The 16,141-nt window shown below is 39.0% G+C and overlaps 1 protein-coding gene across 2 annotated transcripts in view; it reads right to left on the bottom strand.

Annotated features, from left to right (window-relative positions):
• GRIP1 (glutamate receptor interacting protein 1) overlaps positions 1-16,141 on the bottom strand; it is a 278,909-nt gene that overhangs the window by 192,044 nt on the left and 70,724 nt on the right. The gene's annotated exons all lie outside the window — the stretch shown is intronic.

Here is a 16,141-nt window from a genome sequence, read left to right as displayed (position 1 = left end):
ATTTATTTATTACATTTATACACCGCCCCATAGCCGAAGCTCTCTGGGCAGTTTACAAAAGTTTAAAATAGTGGACTTTAAAAATAAAGTATACAAAATTTTAAACCATCAAAAAATATAAAAACAACAGTATAAAACAGTATCCATTTTAAACAACAACAGTTCTGGGGTCCATTAAAAAAACAAACTTAGCATATGTTGTTAAATGATGTTAAATACCTGGGAGAAGAGAAAGGTCTTGACCTGGTGCCAAAAAGATAACAATGTTGGCGCCAGGCGAGCCTCATTGGGGTGATATTCCATAATTGGGGGGCCACCACTGAAAAGGCCCTCTCCCTTGTTGCCATCCTCCGAGCTTCCCTCAGAAAAGGCACTCGGAGGAGGACCTTAGATGTTGAGTGCAGTGTACGGGTAGGTTCATGTTGGGGGAGGCGTTCTGTCAGGTATTGTGGTCCAAAACCCCTTCTGTGAGCAGGCAAGGACCTCTGAGAGGTTTTCTCAAGCCAGATTTGGCCTGTGGACCTGAGGTGGGTCAACCTTGGGCCATTGGGTGGAACTGAAGTCTGTTTGCAACATTTTCTGAGATTGTTCATCCAGGAAGTACCAACACCACCATGCCTCCTAAATCCAACCCATATAAATGATCCAGGAGAATCCTATTGTTTATGACATCAAAAGCCACAGAGAGATCCATGAGAACCAACAGGGTCCTACTGCCTCTGCCCACTCCCCTGCATGTCATCTACCAAAGTGACTAAGACTGTTTCAATCCCCAAACCAGGCCTGAACAAAAATAGAATGGATCTAAATAATCATCCAACGCTACCTGGACGTTGGAGCACTATAAAGCAAAAAGGCAGAGTTACCACAGATATCAAGTTATTTCAATATCTGATGTCATGTATTTTTGCATTGGGACATATTTTATTGGTTGTATACCTTCGTTCCATGTTCTCTCTCAGCACAACAAATCCGGAAGTCTCTAAACAGTTCTGCAAAGATTTATTTGTTGTTAAACAAAAGCCACCATTTGTCAACGGACTGCATTTGATCAAGCTCATAAAAAGATAAATGCCAAACAACAGTTAAGGCTGATGCTGGTGGTGAAATTGGTCCAGTTGAAAATCCACAAACCATCCAATCTTACTTGATCTCTGGGCCTGGAATAGCTAGGATACCCAATTACTTTGATATTTCATTGTGGAGCATAAATAATCAGAATGTAATCATACAACAGAACTGCCGTACTAATGTAAAGATGCCATTGACTTAACTTGAAGAGAGGACAACTTTTCTAAAATTTGGAAAAGAATAAATTGTTCAGAGCAGGAAGACATGGTAAAGACAGGCAAAAATGTATGTGATATTGGGCAGGTTCAGTTCAGGAAGTTCTAGCAAAATAAATTTGACTAGTTGAAGGAAATCGCTGAAAACGGTGCTGCTTCCAAACAAAAGGAGCAAAGTCCTGCTATGAAGGGTTGCCAGAATCCGTTTATTCTACTGTTCTTCACTTGCCAGTCACCAACAGAAGTTCTGAAAGATTTCTTCAAACAAACAAAACTTTCTGATTGTCACCTATTTCAGCACTTGGAGAACTCAATCCAGCACAGAGCCTGACAAAATAGCAAAGTGGCCCTCATTTTTTGCAGAAACAGATAACACCATCCTAGCGCTGATGCAGCAGTTATTGATTGTTCTGCCTAGTGAATATGTTCAACAGTGGCATTACTCAAACATTTCTGGTACATGCTGAGCTGTTTTTCTTGCTACACATACTGAACCAAGTTCCAGCAGTCAATCATACTGATGTCAAATGGAATGTATATCACAAAGGCTGGAGAGAAATATGTGAGAAAGAGAAGCACGGGTGGGTGATGCAGGAGACTCCCTCGACACTGCTGCTCACAAACCGGCATGGCTGATGAAGCACTGATGAAAACAAGACTGAGCTGTTCACAGTTTTCTTGCAGAGATTATTTTTTAAACAAAATTGCAACAAGTTCCTGATCAGCACATATGGAGAATTAGTTATTTCTAATATTGGTCATTTTGAAATGAGTAATGTTATCCATTCAAACAAAGGAAGATGCATCTAGAAGAATGCTCTTCTTTATTTATTTACTACATTTATGTCCTGCCTTTTTTCCTCCTTAAGAAACCCAAGGTGGTGTACATAATCCTCTTCCTTTCCATTTTACCCTCACAACGATAGCCCTGTTTGATAGGTTGGGCTTAGAGTCTGTGAATGGCCCAAAGTCACCCAATGAGCATTCATGGCTGAGTGGGGACTAGAACCTAGATTTCCAACTTCTAGTGCAACACTCTGGCCACTACATCATAATGGCACTCTTGAATATTCTGGTTATTCAAAAATTCTGATCAAGGATGTAGTGCCTTGCTATTTCATATATATCTTTGGTGCACATTCCCAGTGGGTTTTGGTACTGGGAAGAACTTCAGATACATAGTTGCTCATGATATTGCAATGAAACTTGGTGAGGAAGAGATCAAGGCACTGCCACTCTTTGATAATATGCTGCTTGTAATGTTGCATTGCTATTTGTCAGAAAAGAAAAACCCAATCTCAACTCATCTTCAACACCAAAAGTCTGGAAGACTGAGCAATGTTTAGGTAAGGGTGGGCAACTGCAAGAGCTCTGGGAGCCATTTTCATCCCCTTGACCTGCAGGCTACAGTCAATGGGGAGCCTTGCAGTCTGCAGGGTGCCCTGAAAAAAATAATGGTGATTTGCTGCCAGCAGCAAACCACTCCACAGCACTAAAAAGGTTAAATTCAGCCTGCTCTCAAGGTATATTTGATCCTTTTAGTGCTAAAAGCACCATGTTTTTGTAACAACAACAACAACAACAACCCAAATTTCCACATCACTGCCAAATCTGGTGATGGAGGTGGCAATGTGTTGCCCACCTTTCCATTATACTAATGTATGACTATTTTTCCCCAAGATTTTTTAAAGTGTGATTGACAGCTCAATCCTATGTATGTTTACTCATAAATAAACATATGCATGAAACTGATGGGAGAAGTCATCCTGAGGTTTGTGCCATGGTGTCATTGGTATGCAGAGGACACACAGCTCTACCTCTTGTTTCCATCAGCTTTGGGATGGATAAGAGCAAATAAGCTAAAGAATAAACAAACTAAAACTAATTCCTGGCCAGATTGAGGGCCTGCGAGTTGAAAAACCTGGTGGTATATTGCCTGTCTTGGATGGGGTAGCACTTCCTCCAAAGAACCAGCTATGCGGTTTGGGGGTGCTTCAGGGCTCTCCATTCTTGATGAAGGCACAAGTCTCATTGGTAGCCAGGAACACTATCATCTTCGGGTGATTCACCAACTGTTACCCTATCTGGACACAACAGACTGTGTCATGTTCTGGTTACCTGGAAGCTGTATTACTGAAATGCACCCTATATGCGGTGCCCTTTAAAGTCAGTCTAGAAACTTCCATTGGTACAGAATTTAGTAACAAGCTTGCTTGTGGGAGGGAGGTAAGTAAATGTAACATGTTATACCTCTTCTGTACCAATTAATTAGTTTCTGGGCTCAATTTAAAATGCTGATTCTAGGCTGTATGTGTGGCTCATCAGTTGTTAAAAATCAAATAAAAATCTGAATACTGTTCAAATTTCAAACTCTGTTTTATTAATCATGTCCTTTATATCCTTAGAACTGTATATTTTAGAGGTGTATCTCTTTTAAGAACAATGATTTTATATTTGTGTTATTGTATTATTGTGTGTTGTTTTGTACATCACCTTTGGAAGGCTTTAAGTCCTGAAAGGCAGTTTAGAAATCTGTTAATAAATAGTTATAAGTAAGTCCACTGTCTTCAATGGGATTTACCCCAGCAGTAAGTGTGCACAGGATTGAAGTCTAATAGTTGAACACAATTCAGGGAATGAATTAATAGTCTGCTGACTTTTAGGTACCAGGTTAAAGGTGCAATTCTATGAAGATGACCATAAGCCTCTAAACTCGGAGGCTTTCAGCCATGCACTGCAGAGCAGCAGGAGGAGTGGAGGTGATCTTTGCCTCCATGCTACTATTGCTCTGCATTTTAGCTAGATGGGCGTTTTTTCTTGTGTAGCTGGAGCTGCTGGGAGACCTGGGGACATAGCATAAGCTGTCCTCTTCCCGCTCACCAGCGCACTCCCTTTCCCTTCTCTCTGAAGCTGCCTTTGCAACCTTAGAGAGGCAGCCGGCGCAGTTCTCTTTGCACTGGATGCAAGGGGGTATGACAGGGGGACTTGGATTCCTGGCTCTGAGGTCAGAGTGCTGTCTCTGACCTTGCATCCAGGAATCTGGACTATCCTATGACTCCCCAGACTTGGTCTAGGGGCCATAGGTTTGCTCCTCAAGACATTCTCCTGTGCTTTTAATGGAGGCTCTACTTAGTATTTATTTATTTCTTACATTTTTATACAGCTCCATAGCCAAAGCTCTCTGGGTGGTTTACAAAGATTAAAACATTAAACATTTTGCTTCTGTTCTGTGATATTACAGTTTTATTGCTGTTTTATTTTACTGCTAAGGTGTTTTGCTTTGTTTGCTGTGAACTAGATTTTAATTTATATTTTTTAGTAGAGCTGGGTCTTTGTTGTCAGTGTGGCAGCAATCTGTATGGATGCTTAGGGGATAGAAGCAGTAGGGCTGAAGAGGCTATGCCAAAGGTCAAGAGGTGCATATTGGCAAAAGCAGCCCATAGCAAGCCAAGAATGTGGATAACTGTTATTACCTTTTATAAATATAGCCAGTACATCTCATTCCATATTTAGGAAGAAGTGCATTTTAAACTCACAAATTAGGAACAATATTATCTTTTTATCTGAGTTTTCAAATAAGTAGTTAATGAAGACATATCTGTAACCGGATAGTGAGAAATTAATCTATTACATTCTTTTAAATAATGCTTGCAAAACCAAATTAGTGTTCACAGACTCCCTCTACTGGTTAGCTACTGGAAATATTCTACAGAGAAAATATCGGTTTCTGTCTTTGACTGTTCCAAGATTTCACCTCTCTCTCTCTCTCTCTCTCTCTCTCTCTCTCTCTCTCTCTCTCTCTCTGTGTGTGTGTGTGTGTGTGTGTGTGTGTGTGTGTAGTCTTCTTTTGCAAAGGCATTTCAGTAGACACTTGAAGATAACAATATAAAAACAGCACCTAAGATCTGTAGTTGAACTAATAAACCTGCTAAGACACTATGGGGCAGTGAATAAAAACATAACTATTTACTGAAATGCAACTAAACTTCTGTTCTATGTAGTGCTCATGGATGGATGAGACTAGAGTCTATTTTGCTTTCCTTTTCCTTACACACTATTTTTATTATTAAAGAGAGTAATGACATAAATAATGCAAGACCCATGAATACTACATCGAATGTTATTTTAAATATTTATGAATATCTTTTTAGAAAAAAGAAGAAAGTTGCTTCATGCCTTTTATTTAAAAGCCCATTAAAACCCATGCATGAGTGGACTTGAATCTCTTCAAGGCAATTATAAAAGTGTTTTTTTTTTAAATAGGAGTCTTCCCTTCCTGAAGTATGGTAGAGGTGGTGGCGGATGTAAACAGTGACCTAGAAGCACAGCCTAATAATTTGGATACATCTGTTACAACCCTGTGCTTATAATATAATCATTTGATTAGTTATTTATTCCATCTAGGTGCCAGCTTTAAAAAGAAATTTTCATTCATGACATCGCCTTTTGAACAATAAGAACATTAGATTTATACCTACAAATAAAGAAGAAAGTAACTTCAAATTATTTTTGAAATCTAGATATATTGCTGTGACTACCCTGCCAAGCACCCATTTAACCATCAGATTTAGAAATATCTTGGGTCTCCTTTTAATATCTTCCCATCCTCTCAAGTACTTTTGATCATTATAACTACTAGCATACCTTGAAGCAATATCCTCGAGTCTCTGTTGGGATCTGTGAGAGTGACCCAAAACTTTCCTTCTTTTTATTGCGGTGATTACTTAGGCAACTATGACTGCCATAACTAGAATGTTAACAGCAGCAGTTTACATATAGCCACAGGACAAAAACATAAATCCTTGAAGACAATGTTATACTGCACTGCACTGCAGCATTGGAATTTGGGAGGATTCCAAAGCCAGCTGAAGATTAAATGGGTGTGTGTGGAATGCCAAACAACACAGGTTTTTATAATGGGAGGGATATACAGGGGCCCACTTAAACCCTTACAAGGTTTGCAAGAATTTATTGAAAGATTGGAAAAAACCTAAACAGCAAAAACATGTTTTTATACTTTTGTAGACAGAGGGCAGCATGCTCAAACAAACACAGTCAGCACACATCTATGTGCAGATTTAATTAAAACCTCGTTCACAACGTTCAGGAAAAACTTATCTTTGTAGGCTAGTACTATTAATCCCCTTAATGCTCAGTTCTCCAAAATGAAGCAGAGTGCCTAGATGTACAAATTTCTCAGTGTTCAGCACTGCAACCCTGTATCTGCTTGCTTGGGAAAAAGCCCCACTGAACTCAATGGAATTTATTCTGAGTAGACATGTAGTGGAATTATACTGTTCCTCTACATTGCACTGTAAATTGCTATATGTTCCCAGAGAAATACTAAGTCAATGGGAGATTGCACCAAAATATTACTTCCACTTTCCAAAAGATCACACCAACAATGAAAACTCCAGGGTGAAAAAACAAATAAACCTAAATGTGTGTTAGACATAACAAGTTGAGTTGTCTTACAAATACAGGATTCCTAACCCCAATGTCAGTGATATTCCTGGAACGAAAGAGAGTATGAAGAATGTAATCTTAAATAGCTCTATTATCACAATGGGCTTTATTAGCCTGTCTCTGTGAATTCAGCATTTAATTTTAATGATGTTAGGCAGTTATTTGAAATTGATAATGGGTATTAATCACATACGCCTAGCTGATGAATATAATTCAATTTCACTCATTCTTTAAGAACACAGGGTTGATTTCAATGTTTAGAGAAGCTGTACATAATTTTTCTACTTTCAGTTTCTGACAGTACAAAAAGAATGGGCCTCCTTTAAAAACAAGGGATTGGCTTTGCTCTGTCATTGTCAATCTAGGAAGCTGGGAAAGATGCAAACCCACCATTAGCAGTTTCTGCACTGCTTTACTAAGGGTCTTATCCTGTGTCCTCATCTTGAAACACAGCCAAAGTAGAACCCCATACACCCTCTAGCCCTATGTATGAGTATTCAACTTAATTTGGGCACTGAGCCAATGTGCTTATTAACTGTATATATGTAACTTTAGTATGCACAATAGGGGACACTGTTTCTTGCAGGGGCTCTGCAGACTTGTTCAGTGTAAATGGGGCTCTGGGGAATGGGGCCAACAACTGTGATCCCTCTGCCCTCTTCTGTACATCTGTTTAGTGTACACTAGTGCGGGACCAAAAATTTCGACCATCCCATTTTTGGCATTTTAATGGGGGTGGACGAAAAATGAAAAATGAAAACATGGGCAAAAGAAGCTGGGAGAGATGAGAATTTTGGAGAATTTTCTCCTTGGGGAGGGTAACAGGTTTTCCACATACCTTTTAAAATGTAGCCAGTTGTTGAGGTGTCTTTGTTCTTTCTTTCTGTTTTTTCAAAAGCCCAGGAGTGCTTACTGGATGCTTATTGGAGGGGGAGAGGTCACATGGTCTCCATTAGGCATTCACTGCTGTGCTCATCCAAATGCTGAGGGAAGGGGGTGTTTTTATGAAAAACTGAAAAATAGGAAGAAGCCCCCTCAGCAACTGGCAACACTTTAAAAAGATATGTGGAAAGCCTGGCCCTCCTGGTGAGGAGAAAATTCTTTAAATTTTGCCCCTCCTGTGAAAGAGGCCAATGCCTCTTTCCTCTTTCAATGGAAAAAACCAATGCCACTTTCACTGGGAGAAAGTTCCCGAAAATAAGGGGAAGGATCCGGCCTAGCACTAGTGCACACACACTTAGCAGATGTGCTGGGCATAGGTATAACTGCATTTGCTTGTGCTACCTCTGATTAGGGGACGTATGAGAAATTAGTTTCAGTTCATTTTTTTAATCAGAATTTACCATTTGCACCTTTTGGACCAAAGAAGACTCAGATGCAATCTTTGCTCAAATCTGTATGTTTCTGAGCTTGCAATGTGATTTGGGGACCCAGACAAATGTGTTTGACAGCATGTGCACATTTGAAAAATGCACTTGAAAAAATGTGCAAAAATACGCTTAACAGGAGAAGAAAGTTTACATTTCAAAGATCCACACAATTGATGTGTGTATTTGGAAAAATATGCATAAAAACCCAGATGGATTTTCATGCAAAAAGGAAACAAAAACAAAAACAAAGCTTGCAATCTGATACAGACTTGAGTCAGAACGAGCTTCAAGATGGAATTTGGAAAACTTCGGCGAGCTTGAGTTTTCCTGATTTGCGCATCCCTACCTCTGATTCAGTCATTATATTCCTATGTTTCCACTTCCTTTGTTATTTGACTGTCAATTATTGTAAGCTCTTTGGAGCAAGGATGTGTTAGTCATGACATGTGCTACAGTAATTCACAACATTAATTTGACACGCACGAATCCACTGAAAAAGTCATACTGCACTTATTTTAGATTTTTGGAGCAAGCTGAATAAGTACAACTTGGCTTCTTGAGTTGATTTCTGCATATCGAACAGTGTGGTAAATTTCTTTAGCACATGTCATGACCGGCTGTACAAATAGCCTTAAGTAAGCAGACAAGGCAGCCTGTACACCTTTACTTTGCTGCTCAGTTTAGCAACTGCAGTACCTGTCCAGGCACGGCTTAGTCTCAAAGCTCATGCGACCCTCTTCCTACAGGAAGAAAGTAACAAACAAACATAGCTATGCTATGTGGTATCTCTCTGACCATCCCATCTCCCTACAGGAAAAAAAAAGAGGGTTTGAAACTACGGTGCCAGAGATATATCATATTCAGATAAATACGATACAACCCAATAAGTTTGTTACTTGCCTCTCACTGTGGAGGGGCAGAGTATATGTATCTCCTAAAACAGACTGAGAGTGCTCCCTAGCAAGTAATACTTGGACAAGCCATATTCTAAAACATGGGTACAGAACTTCAGGCCCAGGGACCAAATTCAGACCTCCTGGGGTCACAATCCATCTCTCTGGGTTGCTTAAAAGGCCAAACTCCCTTTCCCTTGCCCCCAACCATTAATTGTTGGGTGGTTTCCCAATGGCAGTTAGCTAAAGCAATTGATTTATAAGAACGGATACAAAAAAGTACTTTGAAGAGCATATTGCTAATAATATTAAGACCAACCTTTAAAAAAACCCTCTCTAAATACATTAGAAGAAGGAAACTGGCTACGGAGGCAGTTGTTCTGTTGGATGACAAGGGAGTTAAAGAAGTATGAGGAGATTGCAAAGAAACTGAATGAATTCTTTGCATCTGTCTTCAGTGCAGGAGATATAGGTCAGGGAGTCTAAGGATCTGAGGCAAATAGTAGTGACAAGAACTCTAGACCTTTTTGAAAATTTGAAAAGAAACAATTCCCTGGGTACAGATGACATCTATCCAATACTTCTTAAAGAACTCAAATGTGAAATTGCTTATCTTCTAAAACTGTAAGACATACCTAAGATCAGCCTCTCTATGACAGAAGTGTAAAGTGGCCAATGTAATGCCAATTTTTAAGATGGGATCATGGTGGCAATCCATGAAATCACAAGCTCTTAATGTCTCTTCCTGGTAAATTCATAGAACATTTCATTAAAGTGTTCTATGAATTGTATATATTGTAGAAGGAAGAAGAATGAATATGGCTTCTGCAAAGGTGTTCTGTTTCACTAACATTTTAGAGTTCTTTACAAGTGTTCAAGAAGCATGTGGATAGGTGAGATCTGGTAGACATTGTTTATACGAACTTTCAAAAAGAGGGTTGACAAGGATTCCTGAGCAAACTTATCAGTCATGGAATAAGAGGACAGTAGAGAAAACAAGGATCTGTATTGAAACCAATAAATTTTAACTGGCTCATGAATGATCCAGAATTAGGCGAGAGCAGCAAAGTGGCCAGGTTTGCTTATGATACCAAATTATTTAGGGTGGTTAAAACAAAACGTCACAGCGAAGAGCTCTGAAAGTACCTTGCAAACTTTAGGACCGGGCATTAAAATGGTATAGTTAACATAAGCAAGTGTAAAGTGATACACATTACTTTACTTTTTGCCTTACTTGTAGTTAGGTAACAAATCCTAACTTCACATATACACTGATGGGGTCTGAAAGTGACAGACCAGGAAAGGGATCTTGGGGTTGCAATGGACGGTGCAATAATAATAAAAAGTCAACCCAGTATTGAGCTGCTATGAAAACGGGAAATTCCAAGTTGGGGACCATTATGAAAGGCAGAAAAAACAAAACTGCTAATATTATAATATCTTTATACCAATCTATGCTGCAATCACATTTGGAATACTGTGTACAGTTCTGGTTACCACACTTCAAAAGGAATATTGTAGAGCTGCAGAAAAGGGCAACCATATTGGTCAGTGGCTGAAGCAACTCCCTATGATGAAATGTTACATTGTTTGAGGATTTCTGGCTTTTAGCTTAAAAAAAAAAAACGGCAAGGAAAGGAGGAAATCATAGTGGTGTATAAAATTTTGCATGGTGTGGAGATCCCAAACGCATTCAATGAAAGTTTATTGGCGGGAGCTTCAGGACATTTTAAAGTAAGTACTTCTTCACAAAGTGTATAGTTAAACTATGGAATTTGCTACTACAAGAAGTAATGATGACCACTAATTTGGAAGAGGGTAGACAAATTCATGAAGGTTAAGACTAGAAATGGCTGTGAGCCATGATGGGAATGCAAAATTGGACTAGATAGGCCTTGGGTCTAATCCAGCATATCTCTTACTATGTGTTTTAGTGTACCATGAAGCTTTGCACACCACACCTACTATTCTTGATCAAGGATGTTCTTAATAACACTTTTCTTTTCTTTCTTTCTTTTTTTTTTTGCTGTTTAGGAAGATATTCTGCAGAGGTGCCAACATGTTAGCACTTTTCAGAACTTCTAGTCAGCACAGGCATAATGTGCACTTAAAATGCTAGAATACTACAGCCATCACATATGCAACATAGGGAAGACATGCACCTAGTAAAATGTGAAGCCCAGCAAACATCTAGAGACTTGGCCATGCCTCCTGATATGGGTAGCCTGTGTCCATCTCTGTACTTGAGGAACTCAAGTTTCTACATCAGGGGTGGGGAACTTCAGCACCAGGAGCCAATTCCAGTCCCCTAGGCTTCTCCTGAAAGCTATAGCTCTTTCCCCTGAACCCATACCATTGAGCAGGAAAATGGGTTGAATGTTTTGGCAAGGAAGTATTTCCAGTAGCAGAGCAGAGATAACTAGCACGGAGATTTTGAAACAGTTAGTTTTCAACTCTGAACATAAAATAGCTCATATCTGTAGTTCTCTAATAAGAAAACAGGAATATTTGCATTTCTGGAGTATAATAAAAATGTTCCTTGATTCATTCAGAAGCTAGATGGAGATGGATACGTTGAGCTTGAGGCTAATGTATAAGATTGAACCTTTGTTTAAGGTTCAGTGACAGTACTCAGTGATAGACTCAAAATGCAGTCTTCCCCAAGAACCACAAATAATGCTCTTCTAGTCTGAGGTTTGAAAACATAGGTATATAATTTCATTCATCATATCAACCACAGAAAATATATCAAATGCATTTACCAAACCTGTGATCTTCTGTGATAATCTAACACAGCACAAGCATTTAAAATGTGTGTTTAAGAAATTGAAGGGGGTTTGAGGTTGTTATTTTTGGGTGTTTTTTTTAAAAAGCAATAAGCTTATTTGATCTTGCTTTTACAAAATTCTTAAGCAGACGGGGATTGATGTCTAACACTGGAGCTAACTAAGCTATTCCACTCCTCCAGGACCTTAAACTGGTATGAAATCTTCAAATAGGCTATGCCAGCACATGATCCCTTCCTTCATTGTGTTGTTTTCAGGTACGAGGAAGATTTCTATTCCTGCCTTTTCAACAGAATTGCAGTTCAAGGGATTAAAAATAGACATGACATACGGAGGTTTAAATGCAGAGTGGGCTTTTGAGTTGTGCTGCTATGAGGTTACTTTTACAAATAAATTAAATGAGTGGATAAATAGGATGAATCATTCGTATCCCTTGAACTGCAGAAGCACGTAATAAATTCAACATACAGAACCTGCAGTCACGTCAATAAAGGAGAATGTCTGGAGTAAAGGTAGAATTTGTGTTCACCTGACTCCATGCAACATGAACTTTCCCACAGGCACCTTTGTAGTCAGTGGTCTCTGCTGTAATTCATGGAACCCCCAGCAGGAGTTGCAGAGTTGTGGAACAGAGAAAGATTTATCAGCAACATTGTGCTCAAACTCAAGACAGCTGGGATGGCCTTGATTCATTATGCAGAGAATGGAAGTCAGAGAAGCTAAAATGGTTTTGGCTCATGCAGTATGCTACAAAGAAGCTGTTCTCTCTATTGAAGAAAAGCCTATAGCTTGAAGTTGTTTAAAACTCTTAACCCAAAACAGGCTTTCCGTCTAATTAACAAAATTCTGTGAGAGATGAGAGGGATGTATATATTGATTTAAAAGGTATAATTACACACTATGAGAATACTGCAGATTTCAAAGTAATTATTACCCAACCCCTCAAGGCAACACAAATTGCCAAAAGTGCAAAATTCTGTGCACACATTTTAGAAGCTTCACTTAGGTTGCAATCCTATAGTCAGGTTCCTGGGAGTAAGTCTGTATGAACTCAATAGATTTGCTTCGGAGCAGGCATGCATAGGACTGAACTGTTAATCAAGTCTAGTTTGTCTAGACAGCTTGTCAAAATAAGTAGAATCTATTTTACTGAAAGTAGTGAGCACATTTTTATACTTCAATAATTCAATATCTTCAGGACTAGGTATACACTGCTATCTGCCTTCCTTTTCCACTGATGCAGGAGTTTGGGGATAAAGCCGCATACTTCATTTAGGTTTAGAGTTTAATAATAGAGAAGTGCATACATAACCTAAAAAGGAAATTAAATATCAACACTTTAAATAAATTCAAAGTGGCATTAGATGTTCTCCTGTCCTTAAAAGTCAGCTATACCCAGATAAAAACATCTATAATTAATGGTTGGGACCAAAAAAAAAGGGGAAATTGATGGATTTCTGTATTCTGAGCCATCCATTTCCTAGGGGAAGTTGTTAAAGTTTTACATCATCTCAACTTGACATTTCAAGTGGGTAGTAGTAGCTAAATGAATAGTGTGTAAAATGCATTGAGTTTATCTTACAGTACCTGAATTTCTTTTATCTAAAAGTATATTGTCATTAGTAAACACAAATAACTTATGAAAAGTGAAAAGTATATTGACAAAAGCCTACAGTCTGGGATTTAAAATGACAGTTGCAGTGATTAGTATTTCTCAATTTTGAATAAAACATGCACTATTTATACATTTATAAATTTCTTTCAAATTCCAGCCTAGAACCTTGTACTACATTTATTATTTCTGCTTTGCACATTTTTATCCAAATCCAGAGATAAATAAATGCTATCCACAAGGATAAATGACATGTGTTATTCCACAAAGCTTTTAATAGTATTTAACAGCAGTAATTCCTAAGAGTTTAGCAATTCAGATGATAAAGAAATTGAAGACCTCTGTTTGCATATATGTGAACTGATCTGCTTCCTACTTGCAAGAGGGAAAGGACACTCTGGTCTTTACCACTACCCAGAGATCTCAAGGTAATTCAAAGGTTGAACACCCTTCCTCCCAGAAGGGCACCATGGCAAGGGAAAGACCAGCTGGGCCCCAACTATTGACCACCACACTAGCAGCTACAAGGAGCTTCTTTCCCACTTCTTGCCAGAAAGACAATTATATTCTACCAGTTGTCCTGGGACTGCATAAGTAAGGGAAATACAAAGGCTGCCAGGTTGTGGCAGCGCCTCTATTGAAGCAAAAACACCAGCAAAGAGAGATGAGCCTGGCCCCAACTGGATATAAATGCTTGTTGACAAGTCGCCACATGGTTCTGATACTGTCATACTGATCTCACTCCTCTATCTTTTCCCTCCACTTCTTCCTCCCATGTGTATCTTCCCCTTTTTGTTTGTAAACTTGATGGCAGAGTCTTCATCTCATGTTTTGATTAATGTGCACCTTTGGGGGGACATAATATTTTTCTGAAAAATTGGCGTAGAAAAAAGAATATGCATCAAAGCAGAATTTAAAAGCTCATTTTGCCATTAGCTTACTGTAAAAAAAAATTAAAGACATTTTGAGGCTCTGAATTGTAATTGCTATAACCTATTCTCAGAGGTCTGTTTAGATTTCTTCCATGCAGCTAAGAGTTAGTTTTTACAACCAGTTATTAAAAGCAGAATCTCTATTATAATTAGGATCATAGTGGTGAAAATTCTGACACGGATTGGCTGCGCTGGTGTGGTGGCATGAAATGCTCAGTTCCTCAGAGACCTAAACAGTCAGAAGTCCAACATTTATGTAGGAAAGAAAGATTGTCAGTTTGGCTAGGGTTAAAATTTTATACAAAGGTAAGCTGAGGTCTTCGAATGTCTCTGCCAGTAGTGAATGTAAGGGGAAAGGTCCAGAGGCTAGGTGGATGGAAGAAAAATGGACTCAGAAAGAATCTGAAGAAAGCATAAATGATAGAGAATGAGGCTTGAGAAAAATGGCAGAGAAGACATGGAGTTGATGCAAGAAGATGCTAATCAAAAAAGGAAGCTCAGAAAAAGCATCATAGCAGAAGGGACTGTATGTTGTACAAGATGGTTAAAATAACTGGTTGCTGCTACTAGTTCTACAATGTATACTCTTAACAAGGGAATTCTGCCAGCTGTGGTCTCTACTGTCTCTACAGAACTGTGCTCTGGATCCCAAATCTTCAAATATGGAGTAGTTTTCCTAAAACTGGGTGGAGACTTTAGGGAACAGAAGGCACATGTATAACCTAAAGTTCCCACTAAAAGCGGACAGCCTGGTTATATTCACTAAGCTCCAGAACCCTGCAGTTGATATGTTTCTCACCAATTAAACACAGCACGAAATGCTGATTTAGCTTCTGGATGACTTGAATTTCAGTGGCATGGCTTGGCACCACAAAAACTAAAGTGTTGTCCAACTTTTATGTCATCTCTTTTATATCAGACTTTGTTTATTTCAAAAAATATACGAGAAAATGCTATAGGATAGCTTTGGAGACAAGGCACACTGGTTCAAATTAAGGCAATTTAAAGTATTGATATAAAACATGAATTGACTGGTTAAAATTATTGACTTAAATTGAGTTTTTTATTTGTAATTCATGTATTTCCTGAACATACATACATACATACTAGTTGATTGCTATAACAATTTAAACTTTGGGGTTTCTAACCTATTTCAGATTTTTGATCATGTAAAAAATGATACAGTACCTTGATACCCCAAGGTACTGCCCCCTTGGGGACGGTGGGATTGCATAGGGAGGCATTAAGAGGCAAGGAAGTGGCAGGAGGGTACTAAGAGGCAAGGGGGCAGCAGGGGGGCACTTGAGGTGGTCTTTTCCGAGAAGCGCCTTTCCAGAAGGTCTTAAAACCCAGGGATATTTTTATGAGAGAAGGTAGTTTGGTCCCAAGCCATATAGGGGAAGAATCCACACATGTATTAATACGGTTTAAGAAGAGTCCTTTTAACGGCGAATTGAAATGTTTCAAAAGCACCAAAACACTAATGAAGAGACATACCCTGCTTGGTGTGCCCCGCCACACCGGCTGCAAAACAGAGGCTCTCTTTTCCCTCCCTCCCTCGGCAAGCCTGCAGCGGGTGCTTCCCATTTAAAGGGGCCAATTGAGCTACAAAATGACATTGAGCTAAAGCCAAAGTTTAAGAAATTGTACCAGGAGTTTTTGGTTACAGAAGGGCATTTCTGATTGCTATCCTGCACTATGGGAGTGGTTCAGAAGCTCCTGGTTGCATTTCCAACATCATATTTGGTGGAATGTGGTTTTAGTGTGGTCTGCCTACTTCTCTCCAAGCAAAGAAA

Source organism: Elgaria multicarinata, chromosome 9 (assembly GCF_023053635.1).
Source record: "Elgaria multicarinata webbii isolate HBS135686 ecotype San Diego chromosome 9, rElgMul1.1.pri, whole genome shotgun sequence".
NCBI classification, from domain to species: Eukaryota; Metazoa; Chordata; class Lepidosauria; order Squamata; family Anguidae; genus Elgaria; species Elgaria multicarinata.
Note: the sequence above shows the minus strand (reverse complement) of the source record. Positions and strands in the feature narration are given on the sequence as shown.